Source organism: Vombatus ursinus, unplaced genomic scaffold, assembly GCF_900497805.2.
Source record: "Vombatus ursinus unplaced genomic scaffold, bare-nosed wombat genome assembly UNPS02014909.1, whole genome shotgun sequence".
NCBI lineage: Eukaryota > Metazoa > Chordata > Mammalia > Diprotodontia > Vombatidae > Vombatus > Vombatus ursinus.
The window spans coordinates 17494743-17516356 of record NW_020954687.1 but is presented as its reverse complement, the minus strand read 5'-3'; positions in this window follow the sequence as shown (position 1 = coordinate 17516356).

Here is a 21614-nt window from a genome sequence, read left to right as displayed (position 1 = left end):
ACACACACACACACACACACACACACACACACACACACACACACACAGACATCTAGTGGTTCCCTATTTCCTCTAGGATTTAATATAAATGAAATTGTTTTGGATTTTAACCTTTCATATTCTATTTTTAGCTGAACTTTCCAGAAATTATATATTACTCCCCTTCAAATGTTCCAACCAAATTATTAAATGAAACATTTTCATCTCTATGATTTTTCACAGAGATGTCTTCCACATCAGGAATGTAGTTCCTCTTTAAGTTTGTCTCTTAGAATTCCTAGCTTCCTTCAAAGCTAAGCTCAATTGTCATGGCCTGGTGATGGTCTTTTCCAATTGATCCGCCCAATTGTCAGAGTCTTCTCTTCCTCACCTCCAAATTATCATGTCTCTACTTTGTATCTATCTTTTATTTGCTTATAATTATACACTTTGTTTCCTTCCAAATGAAATAACATTAGTCTGGTTCTTAACACAATACATGGCATATAGTAGGTTCTCAATTCTTATTTCTTTTTTCTCTTGTCCTTGCTTTTTTTTTTGTTGCCTTCCTTTCTTTTCCTTTCCCATTCCTATCCTCCATATCTTACAAATTCCTTGAGAAGAAGGATTGTTTTATTACTATGTATTATATCCTAACACCTAGTACAGTCCTTATGACATAACAGTAACAATAAATACAAACTGATGAATCACAGAGTCACTTTCTATCTGTTATTCTTTTTACTCATGGAATATGCAAAGCCCATCTTTTTTTTTTTTTTTTGCAGGCATATATATCTTTAAGAGTATTTGTTATGTTAATTTGTATATTCAAGTCATTATCAGTAGTGTTTGTTGTTGTTCAGTTGTTTTGGTTATATCCAACTCTTCATGGCCCCATTTGGGGTTTTCTTGGCAAAGATACTAGAGTAGTTTGCCATTTCCTACTCCAGCTCATATTACAGATTAAGAAACTGAGGCAAACAGGGGTAAGTGCCCAGGGTCACACAGCTAGTAAATATCAGTGGCCCGGATTGAAATCAGGAATATGAACCTTCCTGACTCCAGGCCAGGCATTCCATACACGGAGCCACTTAAGCCAAATACCTCCACCATGTACTTCTCTATTGCCCTTTGGGTAACTTCCAACTTGAATTCCTCAGACACTGTGGTTTTCCATGATTTGCAGCCATCATCATACTTACTGGCTGTGAAAAAAAAAAAACAACTTTATACATAAACCCAATTGATGGCAGGTCAATGATACGTTATATACAAGGGGAATATGAAATTATAGACAGGAGAACATTTTGAAATATCTTTGGAAGAAAAGAATAGCAGAAATCAAAAGTATTATTAATCTACCATTTTAGTGGCATGGTATACTATTCTAACTTTTTAAGTGGTTTAATCTTCATTGAAAGAGCTAGTATGATACAATTGTCCTCTAGAAAGTATCTCTTTCAATATTCTTATAGCAATAGCAGCTATTAATATTGCAAGAATATAATAGAATGTCTTGTATGGAGTTTTTAACTAGTTCAATGACAGTTATATCTTACACTTTTTCATATGTGGGAAAAGATTTCTTAACTGTATTATGTTAAAACTGAATTAAGGGAAATCTTTCACATGAAAAGTCACACCTAATTCTTCAAGAAGGACAAGTGCTAATTCCACCCCACTCAGACTAATTTTTTTTTGCATGATACAATGCATTTGATCTTCATTCTCCTTGGATCTGTTTATTTTCTAAGATCTCATATTTTTATAGAAATGAGTCTCATATATCACACTATTTTGGGTCTGCCTCCTTCAAGAATCATCATCATCATCTCATTCTCCTCTTTTTTCTCTCTTTCAATCTGTCTGTATCTCTCACCCACTTTTGTGTTAATGATATTCTCAATTTTCTCCTGGTTTTGAAGTATTTATGCAGCTTTAAAAATTGTATAAAGTATTTCTGTGAATTAATAAAATATGTAATCATCAATGTGCAGTATACAGTTTTACATCTCTAAAGATATAAAGCATCATTAACTATTATTTGAAAGGGAATTCTTCTGGGTATCTTAAAATTTCCCTAGTTGGTATCTTTAAATTCCTGAACGATTATATTGAAAATAACATGAAGAAATATTTGAAAATATGTTCTTTACTTTTTTGCCAGACTTTTGCATAAGATACTTACACTATCTTTATTTTTCTACTGGGTCATCAGAGAAAGCACTAACAGAATCTTTGAATTAAGAGGGAGCATGGTATATTAGGCAGAACTTGGCCTTAGAGTTAGGGAGAGCTAGGTTCAAGGCATCCCTCTGACTTATTATTTATGTGATCCTGAGTGAGTTGCTTAACTTTTTAATGCTCCAGGCAATTATGACCATATGTACCAGGGAAAGTTGCATTTAAAAAAAAGTCTTTAAAGGAAGCTCCCCTACAGTGATAAAAGTCTACCTTCTAAAAACAAAATAAAAATAAACCTTCTTTAATTCAGTAATGTAACATTTATCACTCTGGTTTCCTCATATCTTGAATATTAGGCTTGGCTTTCATTTGGAATCCAAAAATCATATTTTTTTTATTTTTTAAAGAATATTTGTTCACTACTAAAAACACAACTAACCAGTATATTTTGTAACATTCACCTAAGCATTTTTAACTATTTCTGTAGTTTGAATGTTATTAAAATTTTAATTATTTACTCCCAGATACTTGCAAAAGAGGGAATAAAGAATATTAAATTTTACTTACCTAGCATTCTATATTAAACTGCACATTTTGTCAATACCTTTCATAAAAATTTCCATTTTTGGAACAAGTAATGTATAGTAAGTTCATTGCTACATATCACTTAGATTACTCTAGTTAGTTGAGATGTGAGTGAAGATGATTAAAACCCAAATTAAAAACTTTCTTTTAAAAATTCAAGGAAAGGTTACAAAAGATTAGGAAATAGCAGCAGTGGGCTTATAATGTGTGGGCTCTTCTCTGTCTAATCCTGGAGAATCAAGGAAAAAAAATACATGAAATGGGATGGAAAACAAGAATGCTTGCATTTTTTTGGAGGCTGATTTCTAGTCAAGAAATATATTATAAAAATTAGAAATGCCTAAAACTGAACACTATGTGTTATGATTTAAAGGGTTGTCTCTCACTGAATAGAGGAAATCAAACTATGGATGACTACTTAAAAGGTACATTGTTTAAAAAAATCATGCATCAGCTTGGACTGAATACCTTCCAACTTCTCTCTTAAAATTAAGATGCAATGACTCTATAAACTATGGTGAAATAAAAGTTAGTAAGTCTTTTTTTTTAATAGATTATACCATTTACAAACCACTTGAAGACCAGACAGAATTTGAGGTACATTCCTAGAAATGTGGGTACTGATATTTTATGGATGTTGTTGGAAGTCATAACCAAGAAATTTAAAGTGTACGCTAAAAGGTAGTCTAGTAATTGTGACAAGAAATAGGGTATCAGGTTAATAGAACGAAATGTATTTCAGAATCAGTAAGCAGATCAAACATCAGTAAGCAGATTGAAGATTCTAGGAAGAGAGACTTAAATCACAAATTTGTTATATATTTATATGTCATATATATGTACATACATATCATACATATATATGTACATATATACAAACATACATGTATACATACATACTAAGGATGTCAGAGTCATCTTCACCTTCCCATGCTGTGTCTTATGAAAGCAGACATAAAAAATGAAGACCTTATCTTGATTAAGGAATTACTGTGGATTAGCGGTTAATATGCTTGGTACTTACTACTGCATCCTTCCAAGTCAATAAAATGGTGGAGCCTAATTAATGATCGTTTTGATTTGTTTTAAAACTCATAATTTCAGAGAATCTGATAATCTTCATGTGGTTGTCAAACATTGGCAGGAAATTAGAAGTCATGATTTAAAAAAAAAATGAATTGGCCTGGTTGAAAGAACTAGGAGTGCATACCCCACAGAAAAGACATAGTAAGGGGTATGCTAATCATTTTTAAACACTTGAAAGTTATTACATGGAAAAAAGGCTAAATTCTTAGTCTACATGGGTATAAATAAGTGAAATAAGTGAATGTTACAGTAGCAGATTTCAGCTTAATATAAATAACAAAGAGTGCTAAGAATTTTAGCTCTCCAAAAGTATAATATCGTCAATCTGGAGGTAGTAAGCTGACCATCATTGAAGAATGTGAAGAAAACAGTTAACCAAAAAAAATTTTTTTTTAATTTTTAAAAATTTTAAAAAATAAAATAGTTAACCAGTTTCATTAATGTTATCTTTTTTCAATTTTTTATTTTATTTTTTATTAATAAATTTATTTATTTCTAGTTTTCAAAATTTACTTCCACAAGATATTGAGTTTCAAATTTTCACCCCATCTCACCCATCTCCCCACCCCAAGATGGCATGCATTCTGAATATCCTTTCCCCTAGTCTGCCTTCTCTTCTCTCTCCCCCCACCCCCCTTCGCTTATCCCCTTCCCTTTCTATTTTCCTGTAGGGCAGGATAGATTTCTGTATCCCATTTCCTGTATTTCTTATTTCCCAGTTGCATGTGAAAACACTTTTTTAAATATGTGTTTTTAAAACTTTGGGTTCCAAATTTTCTCCCTTCCTCCCTCCCCACCCACCCTCATTGAAAAGGCAAGCAACTCAATATAGGTTATACATGTGCAGTTATGCAAAACACTTCCATAGTAGACATGCTGTGAAAAACTAACTCTATTTCCCTTAATCCTATCCCTCACCCCCATTTATTCTATTCTTTCTTTTGACCTGGTCCCTCCTCTAAAGTATGTGCTTCTGATTACCCCCTTTCCCAATCTGCCCTCCTCTCTATCATCCCCCTACTCTCTTGTCCCCTTCCCCCCCCCATATTTTCCTGTAGGGTAAGGCAGATTTCCATACTCAATTGAATATTTATGCTATTCCCTACTTAAGTCAAATCTTATGAGAATAAGATTCACTCATTCCCTTTCACCTTCTCCCATTTCCCCTCCACCGTAAAAGCCTTTTCTTTTGTTTATTTCATGAGATAATTTACCCTGTTCTACCTCTCCCTTTTTCCTTCTCCTAGTATAATCCTCTTGCCCCTTAATTTTATTCTCCAGATATGACCCCTTCATCTTCAACTCACCCTGTGCCATCTAACTATCTATCTATTTACCTATCTATCTATCTATACAAACATATAATTTTTTCCCTCCAACTACCCCAATACTGACAAAGGTCTCATGAGTTACAAATATCATCTTTCCATGCAGGAATATAACAGTTCAACCTTAATAAGTGTCTTATGATTTCTCTTTCCTGTTTACTTCCTCATATTCCACTTGAGTCTTGTATTGGAACGTCAAATTTTCTATTCAGTTCTGGTCTTTTCATCAAGAATGCTTGAAAGTCCTCTATTTCACTGAATGACCATTTTTTCCCCTGAAGGATTATACTGAGTTTTGCTGGGTAGGTGATTCTTGGTTGTAATCCTATCTCCTTTGCCCTCCGGAATATTATATTCCATGCCCTGTGGTCCCTTAATGTAGAAGCTGCTAAATTTTGTGTTATCCTGGTTGTGTTTCCACAATACTTGAATTGTTTCTTTCTGGCTGCTTGTAATATGTTCTCTTTGACCTGGGAACTCTGGAATTTGGCTACAATATTCCTAGGAGTTTTCCTTTGGGGATCTCTTTCAGGAGGAGATCAGTGGATTCTTTCAAATTGTATTTTGCCCTCTGTTCCTAAAATGTCAGGGCAGTTTTTCTTGATCATTTCTTGAAAGATGATGTTTAGGCACTTTTTTTGATCATGGCTTTCACATCCAGGTCAGTTGTTTCTCCAATGAGATATTTCACGTTGTTTTCTAATTTTTCATTCTTTTGGATTTGTTTTACAGTGTCTTGATTTCTCATAAAGTCACTAACTTCCAATTGCTCTATTCTAATTTTTAAGGAAGTATTTTCTTCAGTAAATTTTTGGACTTCCTTTTCCATTTGTCCAATTTTGCTTTTTAGGGAATTCTTCTCCTCATTGGCTTTTTGGACCTCTTTTGCCGTTTGGGTTAGGCTATTTTTTAAGGTATTATTTTCTTCATTTTTTTTTGGGTCTCCTTTAACAAGCTGTTGACTTGTTTTTCATGATTTTCTTGCATCACTCTCAGTTTTTCCTCTACTTCTCTTACTTGCTTCTCAAAATTCCTTTTGCGCTCTTCCAAGGCCTGGGACTGATTCATATTTTTCTTGGAGGCTTTGGATGTAGGAGCTTTGACTTTGTTGTCTTCTTCTGGTTGTATGTTTTGATCTTCTTTGTCACCAAAGTAAGATAATATAGTCTGACTCTTTTTGCACTACTTACTCATGATCCCGCCCAATTACTTGAGTTTTTAACTCTTTGTTAAGGTAAGAGTCTGCTTCCAATGTGGAGAACGTACTGTCCCAAGCTTCAGGGGTTTGTACAGCTGTTTTCAGAGATACTTCTAGGAACCTGTAAACTTTCAGTTCTTCCAAGGTGGTATGATAAGGGGTGAGGTGTTTCCTCTTTACCTTCACAGCAAGCTCCACCACACCAGCACTCCTCCTTGCCCCAGGACCCCCCTCAGAACTGTGACCCAGATCCAAGCACAGGAAAGCAAGAGATTCCTGCCTCAGCACTGGCAAAGAGATCCCGACAGTCCCCTTCTGATCAGCCACTCAATTGCCCCTCAGTCTGTGGGCCAGAAGCTCAAGAGGCAGCTGATGCCCTGGGCCAAGCTCAGGACTTGAGTCTGAGCCCTCGCTTCTCTCTCACCATAGAAACAGACTTTTCTCAATGACCTTCTAAGTTGTTTTTGGTGTTCTTGGGTTGAGAAGTCTGGAAACTGCCACAGCTGTCGGTGATTCAGTCCTCTGAGGCCTGCTCTAGGTATGTTATAGCCTGCCCTCCTCTCCCTGCCCGGTGCGATACACCTTTCCAATCAACCATCCAGGTTGTCTTGGGCTGGAAATTTGTTTAATTCTTTTTGTGGGTTCTGCTGCTTTAGAATTTGTTTGGAGTCATTTTTTTATAAGTATTTGGAGGGGTTTGGGGGAGAGCTCAAGTAAGTCACCGCTTTCACTCGACATCTTGACTCCGCCACTCCATTAATGTTATTTTAAGGCATTCTGATGTGTTATGGCAACAATGGTATAGTATCCAAACTTTTAAATGAAAAGTTGAATACGTTACAGGAGGAAATAGACTGTAAAAATATACTAGTGAGGGAGAAAAACAGAGAAGGAAAACTATAGACTCATTTCTCCAGTAAATAATTTTAAATAAAATACTAGTAAGCAAATTACAACAATCTGTCATAAAGATCATACACAGAAACCAGGTAGGATTTATACCAGGGAAACAGAGCTGGTTTGTTATTAAGAAAAGTACCACCATAATTGAACATAACAATAACAAAACCAATAAAAAATTATACAAAATTATCTCATTGGATGCAGCAAAAACTTTTGACAAAATATAGCACTTATTGCTATTAAAAACTCTAGAAAGCATGGGAATCAATGAATATTTCCTTAAAATTAAAAGTAGCATTTATGTAAAGCAATAGAAAGCATTATCTGTAATGAAGATAAGCTAGAAATCTTCCCAAATAGATAAGGAGTGAAGCAATGATGCCCATTATCACTGCTATATTTTCAATATTGTACAAGAAACACTAACTTTAGTAATAAGAGAAGAGAAAGAAATTGAAGGACTAAAAATAGGCCATGAGGAAACCAAAATTTTCACTCTTTGCAGATGATATAGAGAATCCTAGAGGATCAACTTTAAAAAATAATTGAAATAATTAACAACTTTTACAAAATTGAAGGATATAAAATAAAACTTCATGAAGTATTGGCATTTTTATATACTACCAAGTAAGTCCAACAGCAAGTGATGAAAAAAATCATTTAAAATAATTATAGATAATATAAAATACTTGGTTGTCTACCTGTGAAGACAAATCCAGGAATTATAGCATCACAAGTACAAAATCACTTTCACACAAATAAAATCAGATCTAAACTAGATCTTTTAGGCCATCTAGGTTCCCTAAGCATATCATCACATCATCTGCAAAGAATAATAGGTTTGTTTCCTCATTAACTATATATATGTGTATATATATATTATATATATATATATATTCCTACCATTACTTTGTCTTATTGTCATAACTAGCATTTCAGATACAATATTGAATAGTTGTTGTGCTAATGGGCATCCTTGCTTTACCCTGATCTTATTGGGAAGACTTCAAGTCAATCCCCATTACAAAAAAAAATGTTTTTTCTTACTTTTAGATAAATACAACTTGTGATTTTAAGAAAAATGCCATTGATTTTTATGCTTTCTAGTTGTCTTTTTTTAATTGGATTGGATAATATATTTTGTCAAAAACTTTTTTTCAGCTTCTATTGAGATAAGAATATGATTTTTATTGCTTTTGTTATCAATATGGTTAATTATGTTGATAATTTTCCTGATATTGTACTAGCCCTGAATTCTTGGCATAAATCCAACCTAGTCATAGTGTATGATCTTTGTGATATATAGCTCTAATCTCCTTGATAGTATGTTATTTACTTTTTTGCATTGATACTCATTAAGGAAATTGGCCTATAGATTTTTTTGCTTTATTTACCTGGTTTAGGTAACCATATTTGTGTCATAAAAGTAATTTAGTAGAATTCCTTCTTTACCTATTTTTTCAAATAATTTATGTAGTATTGGTACTAATTTTCTCAAGTGCTTGGGAGAATTCACTTGTAAATCAATCTGTTCCTGGGGATTTTTTCTTAGGCAGCTCATAGATGGCTTGTTCAATTTATTTTTTCTAAGATTGGGTTACTTAAATCTTCTGTCAATCTAGACAAACTGATATTTAAAAAAAGAAATTTATCTAGTTCACTTATTTTGTCAGTTTCATTGGCACATAATTGGGGACAAAATAACTTCAAATACTTACTTTAATTTCAACTTAATTATTGGTACAGTCACTCCTTTACTAAGTGCTGCAATTTTGTTTTCTTTTTTCTTTTATTCTTATTTAGTATTTTATTTTCCTCCAAATATATGTAAAAACAATGTTTAACATTGATTTTAAAATTTTTGAGTTACAAGTTATCTCCCTTTCTCCTTTCCCATCCCTATCATTGAGAAAGCAAGCAATTCAATATATTATAAATATGTGCAGTCATGCAAAATGTATTTACATATTAGTTCTGTTGTGAAAGAAAATATAGGCAAAAAACTCAGGAAAATAAAGTTTAAAAAGTATGCTTCAATCTGTATTAAGACATCATCAGTTCTTTCTGTGGAGATGGATAGTATCTTTCATCATAGGTCCTTCAGAATTGTCTTGGATCATTTTTTTTTCTGAGAATAGCAGAAATTCATAGTTGATCATCTTAAAATATTGCTGCTATTTTGCGAACAGTACATGTTAGTTTGCATCTGCTTATGTAAATCTTTCCAGGTTTTTCTAAGAGTATCCTGTTCATCATTTCTTATAGCACAATAGTATTCCATCATAATCACATATCACAATTAGATCAGCCATTCCTCAATTGGTGGGCATCCCCTCAATTTCCAATTCTTTGCCACCAGTAAAGAACTACTATAGATATTTTTTGTACACACAGATCCTCTTCCATTTGTTTTTTATGTCTTTTGGAATATAGACCTAGAAGTGATATTGTTAAGTCAAAGGGTATGCATGGTTTTATAGTCCTCTGGGCATAGTTTCGAAATGCTCTATAGAATGGTTGAATTAGTTCACTATTCCATCAACAGTGTGTTAATGTTTCATTTTCTTCACATCCCCTCCAACTTTGTCATTTTCCTTTTCTATCTTATTAACTAATTTAATAGGTATGAGATAGTATGTCAGAATTGTTTTAATCTGCATTTCTCTCATCAATTACATTTTTTCATATGGTTATAAACAGCTTTGATTACTTCATCTGAAAACTTTTCCTCTCTTTTTATAACTTATCAAGAGGGAGATAGCTCTTTTTAATTTTACTAAATTGTCTTTATTTTGAGAAATGAGGCCTTTATCAGAGGAACTTGTTTCATTTTTTTTGCAGGTACTATTCCTAACTGTATTTCCCTCCATCCTATTTCCCCCACTATTTATTCTATTCTCTTTCTCCCTATCCGTCCTCAAAAGTGTTTCACTTCTGACTACCACCTCCTCCAATCTGTCCTCCCATCGATCAAACCCCCTTTCTCTTGTCCCCTTCCTCTCCTCCTTTCATGCAGAGTGAGAGATTTTTATATTCAACTGAATGTGTATCTTATTTCCTCTTTGAGCCAATTCTGATGAGTGTAAGGTTCACTCACTGTTCCCTCCCACATTCCCCATCTTCCCTCCACTACAAAAGCTTTTCCTTGCCTCTTTTATGTGAAATAATGTACCTCATTCTCCCTTTCCCTTTCCCTTTCTCCAAGTGCATTCTTCTCTCACAATTTAATTTTATTTTGTAGATATCAACCCTTCATATTCAACTCACATTTGTGCCCTATGTCTATATATACTCCATCTAACTGTCCTAATGATGAGAAAGTTCTTATGAGCTACAAGTATCATATTCCCATGTTGAAATGTAACAGTTTAATCTTATTAAGTCCCTTATGATTTCCTTTTCCTGTTTACCTTTTTATGCTTCTTTTGACTCTTTTATTTGAAAGTCAAATTTTCAATTCACCTCTGGTCTTTTTATCAAGAATGCTTGAATGTCCTCTTATTCATTGAATATCCATTTTTCCCCCTAAAGGATTATCCTCAGTTTTGCTGGGTAGATGATTCTTGGCTCCTAGATACTTTGCTGTCTGGAATATCATATTCCAAGCCCTTGCATCCTTTATTGCTGCTAAATCTTGTGTTATCCTGACTATGGCTCTGCTATACTTAAATTGTTTCTTTCTGGCTGCTTGCAATATTTTCTCCTTAATCAGAGTGCTCTGAATTTTAGCTATAATATTCCTGGGAGTTTCCATTTTGGGATCTCTTTCAGGAGGAGATTAGTGTATTCTTTCAGTTTCTATTTTAACCTCTGATTCTAAAATATCAGTATATCTTTTCTTGATAATTTCTTGAAAGATAACAGGTAGGCTCTTTTTTTGATCATGGCGTTCCAGTAGTCCGATAATTTTCAAATGACTTCTCCTGGATCTATTTTATAGGTCAGTTGTTTTTCTAATGAGATATTTCACATTGTCTTCTATTTTTTTTTATTCTTTTAGTTTTGTTTTGTTGTTACTTGATTTCTCGTAAAGTTATTAGTTTCCATATGCTCAATTCTAATTTTTAAGGAATTATTTTCTTCAGTGAGCATTTGTACTTTCTTTTCCACATGGCCAATTCTACCTTATGAGGAGCTATTTTCTTCAGTGAATTTTTGTGCCTCTTTTTCCATTTGGCCAATACTGCTTTTTAAAATGTTATTTTCTTCAGGTTGTGTGTGTTTGTGTGTGTGTGCGCACACACACACACACGTGCACCTCCTTTATCAAGCTATTGAATCTTTTTTGCATGATTTTCTTATGTCATTCTCATTACTCCTCCCAATTTTCCTCTATGTCTCTTACTTGATTTTCAAAATGCTTTTTGAGCCCTTCTATGGCCTGAGACCAATTCATATATTTTTTTCTTTGAGGCTTTGGATGTAGGAACTTTGACTTTCTCATCTTCTAAATGTGTGCTTTGATCTTCCTTGTCATCATAGTAACTTTCTATGGTCAGAATTTTTTTCAGTTGTTTGCTCATTTTCTCAGTCTATTTCTTGACTTAATTCTTTGATAAAGTGGATCTCTGCTTCCAAGGTTAAGGGTACATTGTTACAAGCTTCAGGGTTCTTGTGCAGCTATTTTCAGAGACAATTCTAGAGACCTATGTTTTCATTTCTGGTATGACCTTAAGAGAGATGTATTTACCACTTTTCTGGCCTATGTTCTAGTCCAGGAGTGGGAAACCTGCAGCCTGGGGACCACATGTGGCCCCCTAGGTCCTCAAGTGTGGCCCTTTGACTAGTCCAAGTTTTACAGAAGAAATTGTTTCATTAAGGGCCTCCAGGCTAAAGGTTCCCTACCCCTGATGTAGTTATTTCACTGATTTATTTTTCATAAAACTTAACTTCTAATTTTATTTATTAGTTCAATGGCTTCATTTTTTACTTTAAATTTTATTAATTTCTCTTCATTTCCAAAATTTCTAGTATTTAATTGTGGTTTTTTATTTGATATTTTCTTGTGTTTTTTAGTTGAATGTCTATTTTATTTGTGCAATCTTTGTCTCCTTTATTCTATATATGCATTTAGAGATGTAATATTTCCCCTTAGTTCTGATTTGTCTGCATCCAACACTTTTTTTAAATTTATTTTTTATTATAGGTCAAGTTTATTGAGCTAATTAAGCATTTTCACTATTTTTTGTTTTTTATAAATTAATTTACTTATTTTAAGCTTTCAACATTCACTTTTATAAGATTTTGACTTCTAATTTCCCCTCTCTCTTTCCTTCCCCCTCCCCAAGATGTCATGCAATCTGCTATAGGTTATATATGTATAAACATAGTAAATGTATTTCCATATTAGTAATGTTATGAAAGAAGAATCAGAACAAAGGGGAAAAAAAACACAAGAAAGGAAAAAAAAACAAAAGAGAAAATAGTATGCTTTAAATCTGCATTAGGACTCCAGAGTTCTTTCTCTATATATGGATAGCATTTTCTACCATAAGTCTTTTGGAATTGTCTTAAACCATTGCATTGCTGAGAAGAGTTAATTCTATCAAAGTTGTTTATCCCATAATGTGTTCTTACTGTGTACAATCTTCTTCTGGTTCTGCTCACTTCCCTCAGTCTCATTTCATTGAAGCCTTTCCAGGTTTTTCTGAAATCTGCCTGCTCATTATTCTTAAGGAAAGATAGTACTCCATTACATTCATATACCACAGCTTGTTCATCCTTCCCCAATTGATGGGCATCCCCTCAATTTCTAATTATTAGCCACCATAAAAATATAAATATGCTATAAATATTTTTGTACATGTAGGTCCTTTTCCTTTTTTTATAATCTCCTTGGTTTACAGCCCTAGAAGTACTAATGCTGGGTCAAAGGCTACAGACATTTTTACAGCCCTTTGGGCATAATTCCAAATTGCTCTTCAGAATACTTGGATCAGTTCACAACTCCAACAACAAGGCATTAATATTACAATTTTCCCACATCTTCTCCAACATTTATCATTTTTTTTCCTGTTTTGTTATGTTAGCCAAACAGGTAGGTGTTATATGGTACCTCAGAGATGTTTTTATTTGCATTTCTCTAATCAATAGTGATTTAGAACATTTTTTTTTTCATATGACTATAGCTACCTTGAATTTCTTCAACTGAAACCTACCTCTTCATATACTTTGACCATTTATCATTTGGGGAATGACTTGTATTCTTATAAATTTGACTTATTTCTCTATATATATTTAGAGATGAGGCCTTTATCAGAGACATTCACTATACCAATTGTTTCCTAGCTTTCTGCTTCCCTTCTAATCTTAGGGGCTTTGGCTTTGTTTGTGCAAAACATTTTAATTTAATGTAAACAAGATCATCCATTTTGCATTTCATAGTGTCCTCTATCTCTTATTTAGTCATAAATTCTTCCACTCTCCATAGATCTGACAGGTAAACTATTCCTTGCCATCCTAATTTGCTTATAGTGTCACCCTTTATGTCTAAATTGTGTACCCATTTTGACCTTATTTTGGTATAGATGTTAGTCTAGGCCTAGTTTCTGCCATACTATTTTCCAATTTTCCCAGCAATTTTTGTCAGATAGTAAGTTTTTATCCCGGAAGCTCAAGTCTTTGGGTTTATCAAACAGTAGATTACTCTATTCATTGCCTACTGTGTCTTGTGTACCTCACCTATTCCATTGATCTGCTACTCTATTTCTTAGCCATTACCAAGTAGTTTTGATGAATGCTGCTACAATCTACATCTACAGATGTAGATGTGGCATGGCTAGGCCACTTTACCTTGAATTTCTATTCATTAATTCCCTTGAAATGATGTACCTTTTGTTCTTCCAGGTGAATTTTGTTATTATTTTTTCTTTCTCTATAAAATATTGTTTTTTTTTATTGTTATGGAACTTAATAAGTAAATTAATTTAGGGAGAATTGTCATTTTTATTATATTTTCTTGGCATACCCTTGAGCAATTAATATTTTTTTCAAATTATTTGCATCTGACTTTTTTTGTGTGAAAAGTGTTTTAGAATTGTGTTCATAAAGTTCCTGGGTTTGTGCTGGCAGGTAGGCTCCTAAATGTTTTATATTATCTACAGTTACTTTAAATGGGATTTCTCCATGTCTTGTAGCTGGGCTTTGTTGGTACTATATAGAAATTCCAATTATTTATGTGGGCTTATTTCATATCCAGCAACCTTGCTAAAGTAGTTAATTATTTCAAGTAGTTTTTTAGTTGATTTTCTATGATTCCCTAAATATACCATCACACCATCTGCAAAGAGTGATAACTTTGTTCCTTCATTGCCTATTCTAATTCCTTCAATTTCTTTTTCTTCTCTTATTGCTAAAGCTAACATTTCTAGTACAATATTGAATAACAGTCATCCAACACATTTTGATACCTTGTCTCATTGTCATTTTCTTTAATGAAATTATTGATTATTTCTGTAATTTGGTCTTTAAACCATTAATTTTATAGAGTTAGAGTATTTAGTTTCTAATTAATTTTAATCCATGTTTCCCTTTATTGAATGTAAAAATCATAATACTTTAAGATTATCAAATACATTCCTCACATCAACCATTTGAACTAATTTGTGCATATATTATAAATCTCATTTTGCAAAGAATAAAACTGAGGCACAGAGAAGTCAAGTGCCTAGCCTGTGGTCACACAGCCTTTCAATACCTAAGGCATGATTAGAACTAAAATGCATTGCACAGCTTCTTATCAATAAGAATTAAACAGAATAAATTTTGAACTTGTTATCCTCAAACTTACCATATATGTCCCCACTGCCCTTTACCCTCTCAGCTAAGAACCGTGCCTCATATTTTACTTAAAAAAGAGAGGTCACCCACTGTGAGCTCCCTCTTCTACCTTCTTTATTCCAATCAATCAGGTGCTTTTTATCACTATTTCTTCCTTTATCCTGTCTCACATGAAACTACTACCAGCCCTTCTACCTTCATAGGTGATCCTATCCACTTCCATCTATTCCAACAGATTGACCCTCAGTCATTCTCATTCTATCATTTATCTTTAATCTCTCTGTTTACTGGCTCTTTCTCTACTCCTTACAAACATGTCCATGTTTCTCCCATTCTTAGTAACCCCTAACTTCATTCTTCCATCCCTGCTTATTACTCCCCTACATTTCTTCTGTCTTTTTTCACCAAACTCCTCTAAAAGACCATCTATAATAGATGTAGCCACTTTCTCTCCTATTGCTCACTTCTTAAACCTTTACAATCTTGCTTCTACGATCATCATTCTATAAAACTTTTTTTCTCTGAAGTTACCATGATCTCTCTCACTCTCTCTCTATGTCTCTGTCTCTCTTTCTCTCTCTCTCATGAATCTGAGCACTTTAATGGAGGTAACATAGATCTTTCATATAGGAGACTGTGGGAACAGAGAAGGGGTCTAGATGGAATTAAGAGTGTGAAGTGGCCAAGGTGATTTGGAGGTCACAGACCATGAAGGGCTGGGCTAGGTTAGAGGCAACAGTGAATTAGAGATTGGGGCAGGGTCAAAGCCACAAGGCAAGGACAGTTGAAATGATTATTAACTGGGAATGACCACAAATTTGAAACTTGAAACAAACACATTAACAATCAGGTGAGTTCAATTTTATTGAATGCATTTCCAAATGACTTTACACAGACAATAGGCATCTCATCATTAACATTTTAAAAATACAACTTTAAAAGAGCGGGCTTACCTAAGTTTGGAGGCTGACTGGCTTATTTACCTTGACCCATCTCCCTTCCCTCTTTCCCTATGGCTGCTGGGGATTGAGGTGAGTAGGGGAGTGGTGAGTATGATGTGCTGAATCTGGGTGATACTTCCAGACTTTCTGGGTTACAGCAGGGCCCAAGGCCATTGTCTGGGGGGCTCACTCTGCAGTGGCTGCCCCTTACCCCCCTTCCTTTTGCCAGGTGGGGAAGGGTGGAACTCTTTTCTCCTAATTTGATCTGGGATGAGAGGAGGTTAACAGAAAAACCTCACTATGATCTCTTGATTGTCAAATCCAATCGTCTTTTCTAAAGCTTCATTCTTCTTGACATCCATGCAGCCTTTGGCATTGTAGATTGCCTCTCTCTCTCTTCAATCTTCTAGTCTTTCTAGGCATTTCAAATTCCTCTCTCTCGGTTTGCTTCCTCTACTTATCAGACCACATTTCAGTTTCATTTGCTAAATACTCATCTGTCAAGATCCCTATGCCAAGACCACCTCTCTCTTTTTACTAATAAGAGATGCCCTGTTTTCCAGAGCTAAGGCCCAGTAAGTAAGCTGTGGCCTGAGCTTGGCATAGTAACAACGCTTTGTGTTCACCTCTGGATGAACTCTGCTGCAGTAAAATCCCAGAATTCTTTCAAACCAGCCCTAGCAAGTCCCTGAGTTTGGACAAATACCTGTAGGAGACACATTCTGCTCATACAATCCTGTTATGAATCGAACTCACCTCATTCTTGTTGCTAGCCCTTATTGACAGGGTTGCAACCGTGTGTTTCTTTGTCTAACCGCTGCTATATGTATCAAGCCATGGCCTTGTTGTGGTGGGTTTCCTTGGTATCCGAATAGGCCCCAGCACATGTAACTAGTTTTCTTCCTCCAATAGAATAAAAAAAAATGCTTTTTGTTTATTAGTGTTGTTAGCTCTTTGGTTACATTTTTATTTGATTTTATTTTTCAGACTTAACAGTTGGGGTATTACCTCTGTGAGTTCTTTGGTATTTTTCAGAGTTAACAACAATTGCTGTGATTCTTTGGACATTTATTTTCAGAGTTTGACACATCCAATTCACAACCCTAGGGGATACACCCTGACCATATAGGATATATAGTGGTGTTCCACAGGAATCTTTCCTAAGCCCTCTGCTCTTATCTTTCTATGCTACTTCACTTGGTGTTATTATCATTTCCATGGATTTAATTATAATTTCTATGCTTATGAGTCTCAAATTTACCTAGTCTTTTCCAACTTCTCTGCTGACTTTGAGTCTCACATCTCCAACCACCTTCCAGACATCTCAAATTGGATGTCCAGGAGATGTCTTAAAATTTAACATATCCAAAAGTGAATTCTTTATCTTTCCCGATAAATCCTCCCTAACTCTAATCTTTCCTTTTATCTCAAGGGCAAAACCATCCACTCAGTATCTAGGCACACAATTTAGGTGCTATCCTGAACTCTTCATTATCTCTCAATCACATACCCAATTTGTTGACAAGGTCTGTTGATTTCCCCTTTGCAATATTTCTCAAATATGTTCTTTTTTTTTGTTTTTTTTTGTTTTTTCAATATTTTTATTAATTTATTTTTAGTTTTCAACAATCACTTCCATACACTTTTGAGTTTTCAAATGTTTCTCCCTTTCTCTCCCTACCTCCCTCTGAAAGATGATGTGCAATCTGATATAGGTTTTATATATACATTCCTATTAAACATATTTTCACATCAGTCATGTTGTAAAGAAGAATTAGACCCAATTAGAGGAGGAACCACAAGACAGAGGACATAAACAACACAGAAGGAAAAAAAAAAAGCAAATAGTATGCTTCAATCTGCATTCAAACTCCGTAATTCTTTCTCTGGATGTGGATAGCATTTTCCGTCATGAGACTTTTGGAGATGTCTTAGATCCTTGCATTACTGAGAAGGGCTAAGTGTATCAACACTGGTCATCACACAATATGGCTGTTACTGTGTATAACATTCTCCTGGTTCTGCTCATTTCACTCAGCATCAGTCCATACAAGTCTTTCCAGGTTTTTCTGATGTCTGCCTGCTCATCATTTCTTATAGCACAATAGTATTCCATTGCATTCATATACCACAACTTGTTCACTCATTCCCCAATTAATTGGCATCCCCTCAATTTCTAATTCTTTGCCACTACTGAAAGATCTGCGATAAATATTTTTGTACATGTGGGTCCTTTTCCTATTTTTATGATCTCTTTGGGATACAGCCCTAGAAGGCTAATGCTAATGCTGGGTCAAAGGCTACATATATTTTTACAGCCCTTTGGACATAGTTCCAAATTGCTCTCCAAAATGGTTGGATCATTCCTCAACTCCACCAACAATGCATTAGTGTTCCAATTTTCCCACATCTTCTCCAACATCTATCATTTTCCTGTTTTGTCATATCGGCCAATCTGATATGTGTGATGGGGTACCTCAGAGTTGTTTTGATTTGCATTTCTTGCAGGGGCAGCTAGGTGGTGCAGTGGATAGAGCACTGGCCCTGGATTCAGGAGGACCTGAGTTCAAATCTGGCCTCAGACACATAACACTTACTAGCTGTGTGACCCTGGGCAAGTCACTTAACCCCATTGCCTAGCCAAAAAAAAAAAAAAGATTTGCATTTCTCTAATCAGTACTGATTTAGAGCATTTTTTTCATATGACTATGGACGACTTTAATTTCTTCATCTGAGAAGTGCCTGTTCATATCTTTTGACCATTTATCAATTGGGGAATGACTTGTATTCTTAAAAAATTTGAGTTAGTTCTCTATATATTTTAGAAATGAGGCCCTTATCAGAGAAATTGGTTGTAAAAATTCTTTTCCAGTTTTCTGATTCCCTCTTAATCTTGGTTGTATTGGCTTTGTTTGTGCAAAAAACTTTTCAATTTGATATAATCAGAATTATCCATTTTGCATTTCAGAATCATTTCTATCTCTTGTTTGGTCATAAATTCTTCTATTGTCCATAAATCTGACAGGTGAACTATTCCTTTCTCTCCTAGTTTGCTTATAGTATCAGCCTTTACATCTAAATCATGAACACATTTTGACTTTGTTTTGGTATATGGTGTGAGATTTTGGTCTATGCCTAGTTTCTACCATACTCTTTTTCCAGTTTTCCCAGCAGTTTTTGTCAAATAGTGAGTTCTGATCCCAGAGGCTGAGGTCTTTGGGTTTATCAAATAGTAGATTACTATAGTCATTGACTACTGTGTCTTGCATACCTAAACTGTTCAATTAATCCACCACTCTATTTCTTAGCTAGTACCAAGTAGTTTTGATGATTGCTGCTTTATAATACAATTTAAGATCTGGAATGGCTAGGATGCCTTCCCCTGCACTTCTTTTCATTAGTTCTCTTGGCGTTCTGGACCTTTTATTATTCCAAATGAATCTTGTTATTACTTTTTCTATCTCTATAAAATCATTTTGGTAGTTTGATTTTTATGGAACTGAATAAGTGATTAGCTTAGGTAGAATTGTCATTTTTATTACATTAGCTCAGCCTACCCATGAGAAACGGATGTTTTTCCACTTATTTAGATCTGACATTACTTGTATGAAAAGTGTTTTGTAATTCTGTTCATATAGTTCCTGGGTTTGTTTTGGTAGGTAGACTCCTAAATATTTTATAATGTCTACAGTAACTTTAAATGGAATTTCTCTTTTTATGTCTTGCTGTTGGGCTTTTGTTGGTAATATATAGAAATGCTGATGACTTATGTGGGTTTATTTTACAGCCTGCAACTTTGCTAAAGTTGTTTATTATTTCAAATGGTTTTTTCACTTGATTCTCTGGGATTCCCTAAGTCTATAATCATATCATCTGTAAAGAGTGATAGCTTTCTTTCTTCTTTGCTTATTCTAATACCTTCAATTTCTCTTTCTTCTCTTGTTGCTAACATTAATGTTTCCAGTACCATATTGAACAACAGTGGTGATAATAGACATCCTTGTTTCACCCCTGGTCTTTTTAGAAATGCTTCTAGCTTGTCTCCATTACCTATGATGCTTGCTGAAGGTTTTAGGTAGATGTTACTTATTCTTTTAAGGAAGACACCATTTATTCCTATGCTCTCTAGTGTTTTTAATAGGAATGAGTGTTGTATTTTGTCAAAAGCTTTTCTGCATCTACTGAGATGATCATGTGGTTTCTGTTAGTTTTGTTATTGATATGATCAATTATGCTGATAAGCTATTTGCTAATATGTTACTTAAAATTTTTGCATCTATATTCATTATGAAAACTGGTCTATAATTTTCTCTTTCTGTTTTGACTCTTCCTGGTTTAGGTATTAGCACCATATTTGTATCATGAAAAGAGTTTGGTAAGATTCCTCCTTTGCCTACTTTCCCAAACAATCTATATAGTATTGGAATTAATTTTTCTTTAAACGTTTGATAGAATTCGCTTGTAAATCCATCTAGCCCTGGAGAGTTTTTCCTAGCGAGTTCATTGGTGACTTGTTCAATTTCTTTTTCTGAGTTGGGGCTATTTAAGAATTTTTCTTCCTAGTCTGTTAATCTGGTCAATTTAAATTTTTGAAATATTCATCTATTTTACTAGGATTGTCAAATTTATTGGCATACAATTTGGCAAAATAATATATTCCTTCCTATCCCCATTCAATTTTCTCCAGAGGTCTACCATATCTAACTTTTCTAAAACTTTATTCACCTCCTTAACTTCTTTCTTGTTTATTTTGTGGTTAGATTTATCTAGTTTGAGAGGGGGAGGTTGAGGTCCCCCACTAGTATAGTTTTGTTGTCTATTTCTTCCTGAAAATCCCTGAATTTCTCCTTTAAGAATTTGAATGCTATACCACTTGGTGCATATATGTTTAGTAATGATATTACTTCATTGTCTATGATGCCTTTTAGCAGGATGTAGTTTCCTTCCTCATCTCTTTTAATAAGATCTATTTTTGCTTTTGCTTTGTCTGAGATCAGGATTGCTACCTCTGCTTTCTTTCTTTTTTTTTTTTTTTTACTTCACCTGAAGCATAATATATTCTGCTCCAGCCTTTTACCTTTACCCTGGGTGTGTCACTCTTTTTCAAATGTATTTCCTGTAAACAACATATTGTAGGATTATGGTTTTAAATCCATTGTGCTATCAGCTCCCATTTTATGGGAGAGTTCATCCCTTTCATATTCACAGTTATGAATACTATCTGTGTCTTTCTCTTCATCCTATTTCCCCCCTGTTAATGCTTTTCTTTCTCCTTTCTCCCTTTCCCTCCTCATTAGTGTTTTGCTTTTGACTACTGCCTCCCTCAGTCCCTGCTCCCTCTTATTAATCCCATCCCTTTTCTTTCCCTTTATCCTTACTACTTCTTTCCTCCCTTCTATCTCCCTTCCCTTTTCTTTCCCCATTTCCTTTCTACTGCCTATAGGGGAAGTTAGATTTCTATACCTAACTGATTATGTTATTCTCTTCTTGAGCCAAATCAGATGAGAGTAAGGTTCAGACAATGCTCACTTCCCTCCCTTCTTTCCCTCTACTGTAATATGTTTTTGTTCCTTTTTCTATACTATAATTTACCCTTGTCTGCCTTCTTCTTTCCTTTTCTCCCAGTAC